Consider the following 14,043-nt stretch of genomic DNA (forward strand, 5'->3'; position numbering starts at 1 on the left):
ATTTAACTTTAGTGTTAGTTAGCCTTTAAATAAGTGCTGTTACATATGTTTTCTTGAATTTCACTAAAGTGATGGGTAACCTCATCTAAAAAGCTCAGTAATAGGGATTTCAAAGACAACACCCCTAAATCCTAAATATGTACCTGTGATCTTTTAAAGATGCTATGTCCCAGTATGTTTAATTGTGTTTGCTTATTTCATGCTTGTGGACGCTGCAAAAATAATTAAGACTTTCAAATGTCCAAGGGAAACTGTAGAGCAGTGCATGCAATTCTATGTGCTACATAGCAAGAATGAGATAAAGTTTAAAATCTAGCACTTAGTCCCGATTTTAATTTTTTTTGTTTAGTTGGTGACAAGTTTAATAATGTACTAAAATCTGCACGAACAATGTGACGAATTGTAGTCACTTAAAAAATGAACAATATTTTGCAAGAGAATGCACCAATCTATCTTTAAGTGCTACAAATCTCTGCATATACTCCTATTATTGGATTTTGGGGCTTCCAATCCAAATAAGAACAAACTGAATGTTTGAACTTTGTTTGCCTTTAATACCACAGTCTTCCCTTATTTGTATGACACAGGCCTCACATGTTGTTGGACCCCGATTCCTGATCTGATCTTCTGTCTGTGGCTCCCATCTTTCTTCCATTCCACATCCTGCATCTTGAGTCTGCTCATGTTAAATGTTGCTCTGTCGTCATTAGCTTCATTACCTGAGTAGCTATGTCATTGCCTTCCACAAGTTCCACACACATCTCCTGAAATATTTTGCTGCTGTGAGCATTCGGGCTGCAGGATTTTCTATCCCCACCCACGTCAAAACCAAATACATGGTCCATATTTCTCTAATCTTTGGAGTGGAGGTCCAAGGGAGAAGTGTGAGGGTGTGTGATCATGTGATTTTTTTTAATTTTTTTTTCATCATGCCCCGCCCCCCTCAGCAAGCTTACTCTGCTCGGTGTCTGGTTGGGTTTTTTGAAATTTGGGAGTCTCCCAGATATTGAGGGAGAGTAGGCAACTCTGACATGAGGCTTGAAAACAAAAGTTCCTCGGCCCTGGTCAAACGCACCTTAAAAAACCATGTATTTGCATATTGTGTACTAAAAGTCGGTATGTAGCCTTCATAAAGATCAAGGGGTATATTTACCAAACTGCGGGTTTGGAAAAGTGGAGATGTTGCCTATAGCAACCAATCAGATTCTAGCTTTCATTTATTTAGTGCATTCTACAAAATGACAGCTACGGTCTGATTGGTTGCTATAAGGCAACATCTCCCCTTTTTTAAACCCGCAGTTTAGTAAATATACTCCCAAGTCGGTTATCCATTTTCATGGCTCCTTTCAGAGTTGTACAAAATAAGGTCAATTTTAGGAGCTTACCACCTGAACTGTGGGGCCATTTTTGTCATTTTAACAGCTGAAATGAGGTTGAGTATGGTATGTACAGACAGCACCCCAAAATGTTTAGGTAGCTTTGACTCCTGTTTGGGCCATCACTAAATGTCCCCACAATAACAATATTAAGACATTTACTTAATAGAAAATCTATATTTCAGTTGTTTATTCAGAAAATTAAGTTTATTCCACAGAAGTTTAAAACCTTGTGTGTACATACCCTGAAGAAGATCACTAGCTGGCTGAAACATTGGCTGCTTGACACATTTGTGACTCAAAGCTCACATTTGATTGAAGAACTGCTTTGAACGTTTCCTAAATATATATGTGCTTGTCTAATATACATTGGTTTTATATTATACATACACATTGACTGTTACCCTTTCTCTCCCTCTCTCCTCATTTGTACCATGTGGAACCGTATGTTCTTTTCAGTGTGTTTGAAATGAGTCTCCGTAGTTGAAAAATTACATTAATTTTAGTGACCTGTAAATCCAATAAATTATGTTAAGATGTGTTTGACTCAAATACAATATAACTTTCTGTTTTGTCGTAGACAAATGTTTAACAAAAGCAGACTGAGCGCACTTTTAAATGCATATTAAACAAATACTTAATACAATGCCATTTGTGTTTTTGCTTGCATTTTAAAATGCATTATACACATTGCAAATGCCAGCGTGTATGTAACCTAACTCATGAACAAAGTAAATATCCCTAAGAAAACTTGGGGTGACTGCATTCTTTATCTTTAGGAGCTGTGGATACTGCTTATTAATAATCTAATGGACTGTAGAGGAAGCACATGGAAAGGAGTTTTCTTGTTTTTTTACCTTGTATCAAACTCATTGACAAAATAAGAGGTATTAAAATGCAATTGCAATGCTTGGTAGGTGTTTAAAAAGAGTATTAAAAAATGTGTGAAAAATATGAAGAGCATATTGTTTTGCCTGCAATTTCTTACATTTTTAAGTACTTGGTTAATTAAGGTCTGAGTGTTTATTACACTAAATTAACAATCACTCTCAGCTTGTATGGGCTGACTACTGAACCACCGGATCTCTGAGCAATTTGGGAGTGCTAAATGAGTAATTAGTATTCTTCAGTTGGCAGTGACCTATGTGTATTAGTGTCTTTCAGGTTCAATAGTTGTAGAGTTTTGCAGCCACCTGCTGTACAGCTGTTAGCCAATTTGGCAATTCTTTTCTGCACAGCCAAAATAAATGGGATAAGGAATACGGAGGAGGGGGTTAAAGACAGGAAGTTTTGGAAAACCTATACAGGAAAAGATTCTTCAAAAGCAGAGCAGTGGTTTCTTCACTGGCCAGAGTTGCACTCTGTATTAGATACAGGGCATTAGGATGATCATCATCATTTATTTATATAGCGCCACTAATTCCGCAGCGCTGTACAGAGAACTCCTTCACATCAGTCCCTGCCCCATTGGAGCTTACAGTCTAAATTCCCTAATGTAGACATACACTCACAGACAGACTAGGGTCAATTTTTATAGCAGCCAATTAACCTACCAGTATGTTTTTGGAGTGTGGGAGGAAACCGGAGCACCCGGAGGAAACCCACGCAAACACAGGGAGAACATACAAACTCCACACAGATAAGGCCATGGTTGGGAATTGAACTCATGACCCCAGTGCTGTGAGGCAGAAGTGCTAACCACTAGGCCACCGAAAATGTTTCGTTATAACTCCATAACAGAATTCCATTAGAAAAAAAACAACATTCCATGTGTTGAGTGATTATAAAGCAGTGACAGAATGTACAGTTTTCATAGTGAGCTATGTCACATGCTGTATTTTACTATCCTGTTTCTCAAGGATTTATTTGTGGCTGGTTATCTTTGACTATTAGTGGTGAATGCAGTTCATGAAAGTTATTTCAAAATCGTGGTCAACAATGGAACGAATCCTTTCAGACTTTGTGTTCTAATAGATATATTTTTTAAGAATGCAATGTTCCATTTTTTTCCCTTATGAATGAAGAATACATTCCATAGCGTGGAACAAGTTGGTTCGACACATGCACCGGACAATGAAGGAAAATCTGAAAGCAGAGCTTAGTGATGTCATTCGTAGCTGCCACTCCTTTTTACATAAATGATTTGTGTCTTGGCAGTAAAAAGACTTAGTTCTGTTCCTGACAAAATAGCCAATAGAATTATTTTGCTCAGCTGTTTGAATCCTTAACTTAACTCTCTGTGCGAAGTGAATAACATTGCTTATCTAGTTACAGTGAATGGGTGGGATATGTTAGGCAGAAAGTAGAAGCAGGAAAAATGGGCAAGCGTAAAGATCTCACGACTTTGACAAGCGCCGAATTGTGATGGCTAGATGACTGGGTCAGAGCATCTCCAAAACAGCAGGTCTTGTGGGGTGTTCCTGGTATGCAGTGGTTAATACCTACCAAGTGTATCAAGGAAGGATAATCAGTGAACAGGGTCATGGGCACCCAAGACTTATAGATGCACGTGGGGAGTGAAGACTAGCATGTCTGCTCCAATCCCACAGAAGAGCAGAAATTGATGAAAAAGTTAATGCTGGCTTTAGTGGGTCTCAGAACACGCAGCTTAGCCGCAGACCGGTAAGAGTGCCCATGCTGACCCTTGGTAAGGGACGCACACACACCCGGCCGTCATGAAAACATGATTCATCAGATCAGGCCTCCTCCTTCCATCGGTCCATGGTCCAGTTCTAATGCTCATGTGCCCATTGTTGGCGCTTTCGGCGGTAGACAGGGGACAACATGGGCACTCTGACCAGTCTGCGGCTACACAGCAAGCTGTGATGCACTGTGTGTTCTGACACCTTTCTATCATAGTCAGCATTAGCTTTTTCAGCAATGTGTGCTACAGTAGCTCTTCTGTGGGGTTGGACCAGACGGGCTAGCCTTCCCTCCACACGTGCGTTAATGAGCCTTGGGCGCCCATGACCCTGTCGCCGGCTGTCTTTCCTTGGGCCACTTTTGATAGGTACCAACCACTGCATACCGGGAACAGCCCACAAGACCTGGCGTTTCGGAGATGGTTGCCTCATATATCCCACGACAGGTGCCAGTGGAATGAGATAATCAATGTTATTCACTTCACATTTGAGTGGTTTAAATATTGTGGCTGATATATATATATATATATACATATATATTAGTCTGGAATCTCCTCCCGCCTTGGCATTTTGTTAACCCAATGCCAGCCTTTTGATGACAAGCAGAACAGTCATCTGGTACCATTATCTAGGAATAGCTTATTAGTGTGTGTTCTTGACATCCTGACTGTTCTGCTGCTTAGAGTTTTTTGGTTACAGAACTGTCAGGAGCTGAACAGCAATAATTAGAAGACTCCTGTCACCCCCTCTCCCATATGGGGACAACCCAGCAGCCATTCACCCACCCAGCAGCCTTGCTCGGTAGCAGGCTGAAGCCTCGGAAAAAGAACATGTTTGTGAGAGAATGTATCTTGTACTCATTATTGTTTTTTGTTTTTTCCCTTATTTTTTTAATTCGTGCTTACCAGTACTGCAACCCCAGTATAACAAGAGTTAGCTGCTGGAGACAGTCTTTAAAGAGCGAGGTGTCTGTTTATGCTAAATGCCCCACACATTATGTCAGGAGCATAGAAATGAGAGGAGAACCACTTTAAATAACTCTACTACCTGGTAGGGTAGAGTTGACAACAAGCGTGCTTGGGGATGCCACATCACTGGCAGCAAGTCTCTGGATAGGGAGTTAATTAATATTACTAAACAAGTGAACGTTCATTCGTTATTTGGTGTCATGGACATTACATTAGAAACAAAATAGAGAGTAGAGAACCACTTTTAGCATTGCACAATTGAATACATGTTTTGCAAACATGCTTATATAACATTGTCCGCAACATATCTGTCATCCTGTAATGCTTGCAACATGAGGATACTTGGCTAAATTGTGTAGTGTAAAAAAATGAAAATAAATATAAATACATTTTGTAAAATGAACATTTTCATGGACCAACTTGACTACCATGAAATGCTATATTCTCCCTGGTCACAGTTTGGGTTATGAGTAACTGTGGTACAGAATACCATAGATTGTTATGGCTCACGCTAGCATATCTTGCTTTAAGAAACACTTATTGACATCTAGACCATGCTTTTGCTATTTTGTATTTACTCTCCTTATGGAACATCTACTTGTAAATAATCGTCAATACAGTTTATATTCTGCATTATAGAGTGAGTTTTTAAACAATACAATATAGTCCATTCCTGAAGAGCCACAGTGGTTTAATTTTATGCAGAGATTGTGAAATGTATCACTATAGGGCCCAATCCAACTTTTCAGCCCTCTATAAGAGTGTAGCTCAGCATTCACATGCGTGCCAAGGTCTTATATGCAGAATATCTTGCTATTATTCTCCTGTCACAGGAAAAACACTGGGAGTCTGTACTTCTCCAATAACATTTTCTTGACAGAATTTTGAATAAAGTGCATGTTTTGTGCTGCAGGTGTGGTTCTCTCCTCTAGGCATGTGTAGAAATATAAAGAGAATACCAGCCACACCTTGTACTTGAACATGTATATACTTCTATTTTTCCTTTGTAAATTGAGAGAACCCCATTCTTGTTTCTCTACCCATCAGAATAGGTTTCTACATGCTCTGCAGCAGCTGGCCAGAGGTGTGATTGTATGTACTATGAAACTTGGATCACTTCACTGTGTTCCCTGTTTTCTTCCAGCGAGAGGGACCAATTTTGCTGTTGGCCTGTTGTATCCACATTAGGGTCTTTTAAAGCGTGAAATAGGGTTTGTCTAATACTTGAATAAATCTTTCTAAAACTCTCTGCAGAACATACTCTTATTTTTAATTTCTAATCTGTATATATATTTTTGTTAATCGTTACATCCCATTGTGATTTATGTAAAAGGGGAATGATGGGTACTATGTAAAAGTTGAATTAGAAGCTTTACTATTTTTAGCGTTTAATAAAAATATTTTAATACATATTTCAACTGTGTATTACTTTTACTGTGTATTACAATAGATTGCACTTTGTGTGTACCTGAGTCCTGTTTTTTTTTAGAGATTTTTATCGTCTTGCAGGGAAGGTTGTACATTGTATGTGTGGTTATAAATGCAGCTAATCCAGTAAGCAGTAATGTTATGTGGTCTTATTAGATTATTAAAGAAATTAAGTTTTGTTTTTGTAGCCCGCCCCCCCCCCCCCCCCATAAAACACATTTATTAGAATGTTATTAATGTCTATTGTACATAAAATAATTTTTTACAGTTGCTACTGATTGCAAACACATGTTCTAGCATGTATACACAGCCATCATCACTAGTAATCTGCACTTACAGGTCTGGTGTAAGTGATACGACTGAAAATCATGTACCTTTGAGATACCCAAACCTTGAATCAGACGTTTGCGCTCGACCTTGGCACGCCCTTACTGTACATTGACTACATGCAAATAACAAGTCCCCTCCCCGTTCCACCCCTGAAATCGTAGACTGTAGTAAGTGTCCTTTGTGCTCGAAGATGAATTGGACGTTGCTGTATTCTCTGGCCTGTGGTTCGTTTCTGGGTATGTGCAGAACGAACTTACGTAAAATACGGCACATATCGGTATTTACGTTCCTTAATGATTCATGCCTATAATGTGTAGATACTGCTGGAAAGTTTGATTTTGTTTCTTACAATTTTCATGGTGCAATGTGACCAAAGGTAATGATTTTGACAGGGTTTGATGTTTTTCTATAGGCACTGTATTAGTAAATCATGAATTCTGAACTCTGCTCTATAGTAGATGAAGCTTTTTTGGTAAGTGTCAGCAGTGTATGGCTGTTCTCATGAGAGGCAGCAGAATTGGTTGTGAATTTGTAACATAATGGGATAGTTATGGGTTAATGAATTTTGTCTGAATCCACAGGTATTTCAGTCACCCGTGATCATTGTAATTCTGCTATAGTGAAGTTTTTATGGCTCAAAATATTTTTATTTTTAGTTGCCCTCTGAATGTGTGTTAAATCCACAATACTGTATATTAGGTATGTTTTGAGAGAAACTTATTATATGCTCCCAATAAACAGGCACCACCCACTTCGATCACATGGTTTATTTTTAATAGTATTTCATGATGGAATGCATAGTATCATCATCATCATCATCATCATTTATTTATATAGCGCCACTAATTCCGCAGCGCTGTACAGAGAACTCATTCACATCAGTCCCTGCCCCATTGGAGCTTACAGTCTAAATTCCATAATATAGACACACACTCACACAGACAAACAGACAGACAGACAGAGACTAGGGTCAATTTTTGATAGCAGCCAATTAACCTACCAGTATGTTTTTGGAGTGTGGGAGGAAACCGGAGCACCCGGAGGAAACCCACGCAAACACAGGGAGAACATACAAACTCCACACAGATAAGGCCATGGTTGGGAATCGAACTCATGACCCCAGTGCTGTGAGGCAGAAGTGCTAACCACTAGGCTACTGTGCTTCAGTCAGTTTCAGAAAGCAAAACGCATAAATATAGGAGGGTAAGCTCATACCTAGGTGTGCAAAAACACAATCATGCTTGTGTTTGCTGTTAGATTATTGATACAACTTTTAAAGTGGACAGGTCGCTTGCCCCCAGTGGAATCCTCTATTTTATGGACTGAGACAATCTGAGGATGCAGGACAATGATTTAACCAGAAACTGGTGACCTCCACTCATTAACTAGCTGCATTATCATGAACTGTCGCAGTGATGTCATCAGTGCCTAGAGACCTGATAGGCTGCTCAGAAATGTTGGTTCAGCTGCTGCCACTGTATATAGGTTGCGGGTGGCATTTTACTAAGATTTGCACACTATTGTAATATGTACAGTTTTATACGGAACTCTGAAGGGTACGTAACAAGGCAGAGGTCAGTCTTGTCGGTGCCTGATTGCAATTCAAACAGCCTTAATTTGTCCACGTTTTTCAGAAATTGATTGTCCGGAAATCACTTGTGATTGTTAAGAGTTTAAACAAGGCTATGACCTCTAAAAGGTACAAGTGTTTCTTGGAAGTGCTACAGTATTTTGCAGCATGAGAAAACTGTGGCGTCAAACTAATTGGAGTTCCAGCCAGACTCTATTCTAAAAATCAAGGGAACCTCACAAAATGTGCCATAAAGGATAATTAAATTTCCCATGGCATCAGATTGCCATACTTGACGGGAGATTGCACCTAGCATGGTTATCTAGAGGTGCCTTCTGACCACAGTGAATGCTCTGTAACGGCAGCCCACCACAAACTCCATGTACCTTTTCACTTTTCTTCACCAGTGGTTTGTGAGCATGGAGTTAGGAATGGGAACAGTATTTTAGAGCTATACATTAAAAAAAAGGCCTATGTGGGATTGCTGCTTTTAAGTCACAAATTAAGTATCTCGTGAAAATGCATCATATATATATATATATATATATATATATATATATATATATATATTTTTTTTTTTTTATTTTCTTAGCGGTCTTACAAATAACGTATCTCCTTTTAAAAAAATCTCTTTGGAGGTTGCAGAATATGGCTACACAAATACATGCTCGCAGCTCTCTGTATGTCATGTGAATGCAGAAGGGGAGGATTCTGCAGTAAGCAAAGCAGACAGAGCTCAGAGGGGCATTCACAAGCCTCTCTGCTCACCACATCATGTGACTATGGTTGCCATGGTAGTTCATGATACTGCATAATTATAAATCCTCTATAACAACCTGAAGAAATAAACCAAGGAAAAGCAGTAAGTGGTTTATGGAAGAAAAAAAATAACCTATTTTCCTTTCATAGGATAGTTTGAGGCCCAGCCCATGAATATCGAGGGCTCTAGTTTATCTTGCTTCTATAATACAAGTTGTATGCAGTTCTTTTTTAAATTATTTGCAAAATTAGGCAGTCAACATACTGTGTGAATTTCCCAGCTCAAGTAGCACAACGATGACTGTTTCATTGGTTGTTGATATTCCTTCTTGTATTTAATAAAGACCTCTCATTGGGGTGCTCTTTACACATCTGCTTCCTTCATGTTCCCTAATCCCTTCACCGCTGAGTCTATTTTGACACTTTGCCTGGGTTGGTCAATTTCCTACATAAATATTGTTAATCTGTGCGGTACCCATACAAAGAATAGTGGGGTTTTTTTGCTTTTTTTTTTTTTTTTTTTTTTTTTTTTAGAAGACACTATTTTAAGAGAATGTAATTAGTTTGCTGTCGCTGCATTAAAATTTGTCTAAAATGAGCAATTTTCCTTTTTCTTTTTATTGAAATTGCAAGATAGTGAACTAAAAGCAAATGTGTGTGTGTTTTTTTTTTTTTTGTATACACCACCAAGAAATACTTTGTGGTTCTTGCTTTTGCATCAATCCACATTTCCAAAATGTCAAAAGGCAGGAGGATTCTGCACACAGGTTTTGTTTTTTTTTTTCTAATAAAATCTGCACATGAACACGATTTAGAGGTTTTTTTTGGGTAGTTTGCACCTTCTTTAGACACACAAAATGTATAGGCATGATACCAGCAACCCAACAAGGCATAATATTTTGAAACCTAGACAAAAGGATGTACCCCTGAGTTATTTGAAGCCAGGATGGGGAGAGGTGTCTCTACTGTCCCAGTATTTAGCCTGACTTTCTAATGTTACTGGCTAAATGATCCCACATGATCCACAATATAATCTGCTTCCCTGCAAATCCCAGATTTTCCCAAACATGGCTATAAAACTGTTCAGGCACATCATAGGTCCAGCAAGGTGCCAGATACTACCCCGTGGAAACAGCTTCACCGTCCTACTAGAACGATGGAGTGCAATCGTATCTCATACACGTTCTTAGAGATTTCTTTGTATCCTTTCACAAGGTTTAGGCTCCCTGGATCTCCTTTTGCAATCAAACCCTGCTCATCTTGTAAACTAGATTCTTGTCCAGCGACATCTATGCCGTGACTCTAGAATCTGTTGGTTTAACCCCCTCTTCTAGACTTCCACCCGTGTGGGCAAAAATAGCACCGTTTGCTCCACCATGAGTAGGCACCCGTTGGTTATCGTGATCCGTAATCCATTTTGTGTGACTATACATTTTGTCCCATTTTTTTTTTTTTTTTGTGTGTAATTTTTATTGGTTTTCAAAGTATATGCAGTTAAGGAAAGGAGGGGTAGGGATGCAGAAAAAAGAAGGTAAAGGGGGGGGGGAGAAACAGTAAAAAAACATGGTTTCGAAGGTCAACACTGCACTTCATCATCATCACCATTTATTTATATAGCGCCACTGATTCCGCAGCGCTGTACAGAGAACTCGCTCACATCAGTCCCTGCCCCATTGGAGCTTACAGTCTAAATTCACACACACACACACACACACACACACTGAACTCATGACCCCAGCGCTGTGAGGCAGAAGTGCTAACCACTGAGCCACCGTGCTGCCACTTCAGCATCATATAAATGGCAAAAGGGAAATAAATGTATTCTGTTTAAATACAATGTAGGTAAGTAAAATTCAAAGCCAAAAAACAAAACAAAAGGCAGTGACAATGTGTTGCACTTTTTTTTTTTTGTGTGTAAAGGCTCTGCATATGTTACTGTATTACTCTAGAGTTGTGCTTTCAGTATTTTCAATAAACCATTTAAAAAAAAAAACAACTGATTTTGGAGGAAATTGCTGAGCAGAGGAGTCTGCTGGTCCTGCCGAGGGGGAAGGGGATAGGATAGAGGGGGGCAGTTTGTAGGGTAGGAGGATGAGACGAGTGCAGAGGCTTCAGGGTAAATGTATCGAACCTACTACAGAGGAAATGTGGAGGTATTGCTGATAGCAACCAATCGGCTTCTAGCTATCTTTTGTCTGGCGTGTTGTAGATAATGATAGCTAGAATCTGATTGCGATCAGCAATACCTCCAGTGTTCCTTTTATAAAAGGTATGATACATTTACCCTTTGTCTTTGGTTACTGGAGAGATTGAACTGAGAGTTGGTTGGGGGGAGTGTAAGAGAAGGTTTGGGGCGAGATGTTTGGGTTGAGGAAACCTTCTTGAATGGAGTCTATTTGGTCATTGAAGTAAGTGGTAAAATAATGGGCTTTGTGGGAGTTGCAGGTGGGCAGAGAGGTGAAATGGAGGAATTGGTGATTTTACAAACATTTTAGAGTGTATGTTTTGGGTAGTTGTTTAGACTGTTGCCAAAATGGATAAAATTGTTCATCCCTGATTATAAAGAATAAAATAAGAAATAAGCTTAAAACCGTTCGTTATGGGATCATTTATCTGCAGCTAAAACTTGACCCGTGGGTCTTGTCTTGAAGCAGGAATTTCTTAAAACATGGAAATTGTGCAGCAAAGTGCTGAGCGAATGGATTGTGGGTTGTTTGTTGCTAAAAGCTTTAGCTGTAAAGGACATGGCAGTCCGGCCCCACGCTGACAACCACCAATTACACTCAGACCTGCCCTTCCCTCTTGATGCCAGTGTGAAAACACCGAGCAGAGCTCTGTTGCCAGGGAAAATGTAATAAGACTCTGTTCGGATTCTCCGAGGTGCTCTATACATCTTCTATAGCCCCAGCTAATCATTCATTGGAAGCAATTGGAAAGCAGTCCATAAGCTTTGTTTGTATTTTTGCTTTGTGCGTTTAATGTGAGTCTCATTAAAGACTAAATACCACGCGTGTCTTCTATTCTAAGACCGGATTGAAACCATCAATATAAACATTCATCCGATGTTTGGCGTTGCCTGCACCTGTTTACACTGTGAGCCTGTTATTAGGGAGGAAGCTTAAAAGCGAAGTGTTGTGGATATAAAATGACGGCACTATAAATCTAGCTGCAGACTCTTGTTCAATTTTTCTTGTAGCCCTTTACTTATAGGAACTCGAACTCTAATTTTTAGCTTATTTTCCCTTTGTCTAATGGTCCTATCTAGAGACAAATATCTAATTATATGCTGTTTATAAGACTTAAATGGATGTGCACTCGGCAAGAAGACTTCATAATACCTACATTTGTGCTAGGAGTGTCATTATTTTGTCTCTGCTCTATAATCCATATACCTGCTTCCAAAGGGTGGTTATTCTTGTGCATCTGTGATAATCCTCTCACGATGCAGTAGCTTGGGGGCATAGCCTCTAACCACCATTGGGGGGCACAGCCATAGGCAAAAGGACCGAAAATATGACTGTGGAATACACAATGTTTATACAGCCTGTTCATAGTGATCACAGTAAACTGTGATTAGTATATGTTTATGTAATGGGTAAGTGGCATTTTTAAAAGTTCCAGTCTCAGAAAGCATCTCATTTTTCTTCCAATAGCTCAAGGAGTCCTATTTCATCTGTTTAGCGAAGCAGCATCAGACATTTATGTATAGAACACCAGGAGATGCCACAAACACTATACCAAGAAAGATTTGAATCAAATTCAACTGTATATTACAATAAAATGTCAGACCATAGCGGGAGATGTACTAAAGTGCGGTTTACAAACTGCTACACACCAGATCCGCTTTATAGATCCAAACCACAGGATTTACTATACTTATCTATTTATATAGTGACAGTAATTCCGCAGCTTTGTACCAAGAACTCACCTCAGTCTCTGCTGCCTGATTGGAGCTTACAGTCTAAATTCCCTAACATAGACAGACCAAAAAGGGACTAAGGTCAGTTTAATAGCAGCCAATTAATCTACTAGTCTGTGGGGTGTTTTTTTTTTTTTTTTAAGTGTTTGTGTGGGTTTCCTACAGGTGCTCTGGTTTTCACAAACACGGGAAGAACATACAAACTACAAAACTACACACAGATGAGGCCATGGCCAGGAGTCGAGCTCATGACTCCAGTACTGTGAAGCAGAAGTGCTAACCCCTAAGCCACTATCCTGCAGTTTAGAGGCTGAAAACTCAAGCCACATCCGATGGGTGGTGGTTTGCACACCCCTAAACCACATGAGGTTAAAGATAAACTGTGTTGCAAAACCAGATGTTAAATGTTCAGTTTTACTCTTTTTACATTACATTCTGTAAGAGCCCAGTGCTACTCTGCATTGGGGCATCCCTCAGGGAAGGGGGGGGGGGGGGGGTAAACAAAAAAATAATCAGACCCCCACACCTAGTGAAGCCCAATGCTGGTTAGCACTGGGCCACTCCTGGTGCCAGGGAATATATAAAACTTCTAGTACCATGGTGGCTCAGTGGTTAGCACTTCTGCCTCTCAGCACTGGGGTCATGAGTTCAATTCTTGACCATGGCCTTATCTGTGTGGAGTTTATATGTTCTCCCCGTGTTTGCGTGAGCTTCCTTCCACACTCCAAAAACATACTAGTAGGTTAATTGGCTGTTATTAAATTTGACATTAGTCTCTGTCTGTGTGTGTGCTAGGGAATTTAGACTGTAAGCACCAATGAGACAGGGACTGATGTGAGTGTTATCTGTACAGCACTGTGGAATTAGTGGCGCTATGTATAAATGATTGACTGTGCCCTCCCCCCATTAAAAAAAATCATTACATAGTTGTGCCCCCTGTACTTTTACAATTTTTAAGCCAACATTTTCTTACTTTGCTTTTGTTTAAAAGAAAATTCTAAGTATATTGTTTTGACAAATTTTGTTTCACAAATAGAGTACATGTTGCATG

The 14,043-nt window shown here is 39.5% G+C and overlaps 2 protein-coding genes across 4 annotated transcripts in view; one reads left to right on the forward strand and one right to left on the reverse strand.

Moving 5' to 3' along the window:
• LOC142097574 (heparan sulfate glucosamine 3-O-sulfotransferase 2-like) overlaps positions 1-14,043 on the reverse strand; it is a 303,244-nt gene that overhangs the window by 203,442 nt on the left and 85,759 nt on the right. The window lies entirely within an intron of this gene.
• The window catches only part of USP31 (ubiquitin specific peptidase 31), a 40,840-nt gene that overhangs the window by 3,250 nt on the left and 23,547 nt on the right, over positions 1-14,043 (forward strand). The window lies entirely within an intron of this gene.

The sequence above is a fragment of the Mixophyes fleayi genome, chromosome 7 (assembly GCF_038048845.1).
Source record: "Mixophyes fleayi isolate aMixFle1 chromosome 7, aMixFle1.hap1, whole genome shotgun sequence".
NCBI lineage: Eukaryota > Metazoa > Chordata > Amphibia > Anura > Limnodynastidae > Mixophyes > Mixophyes fleayi.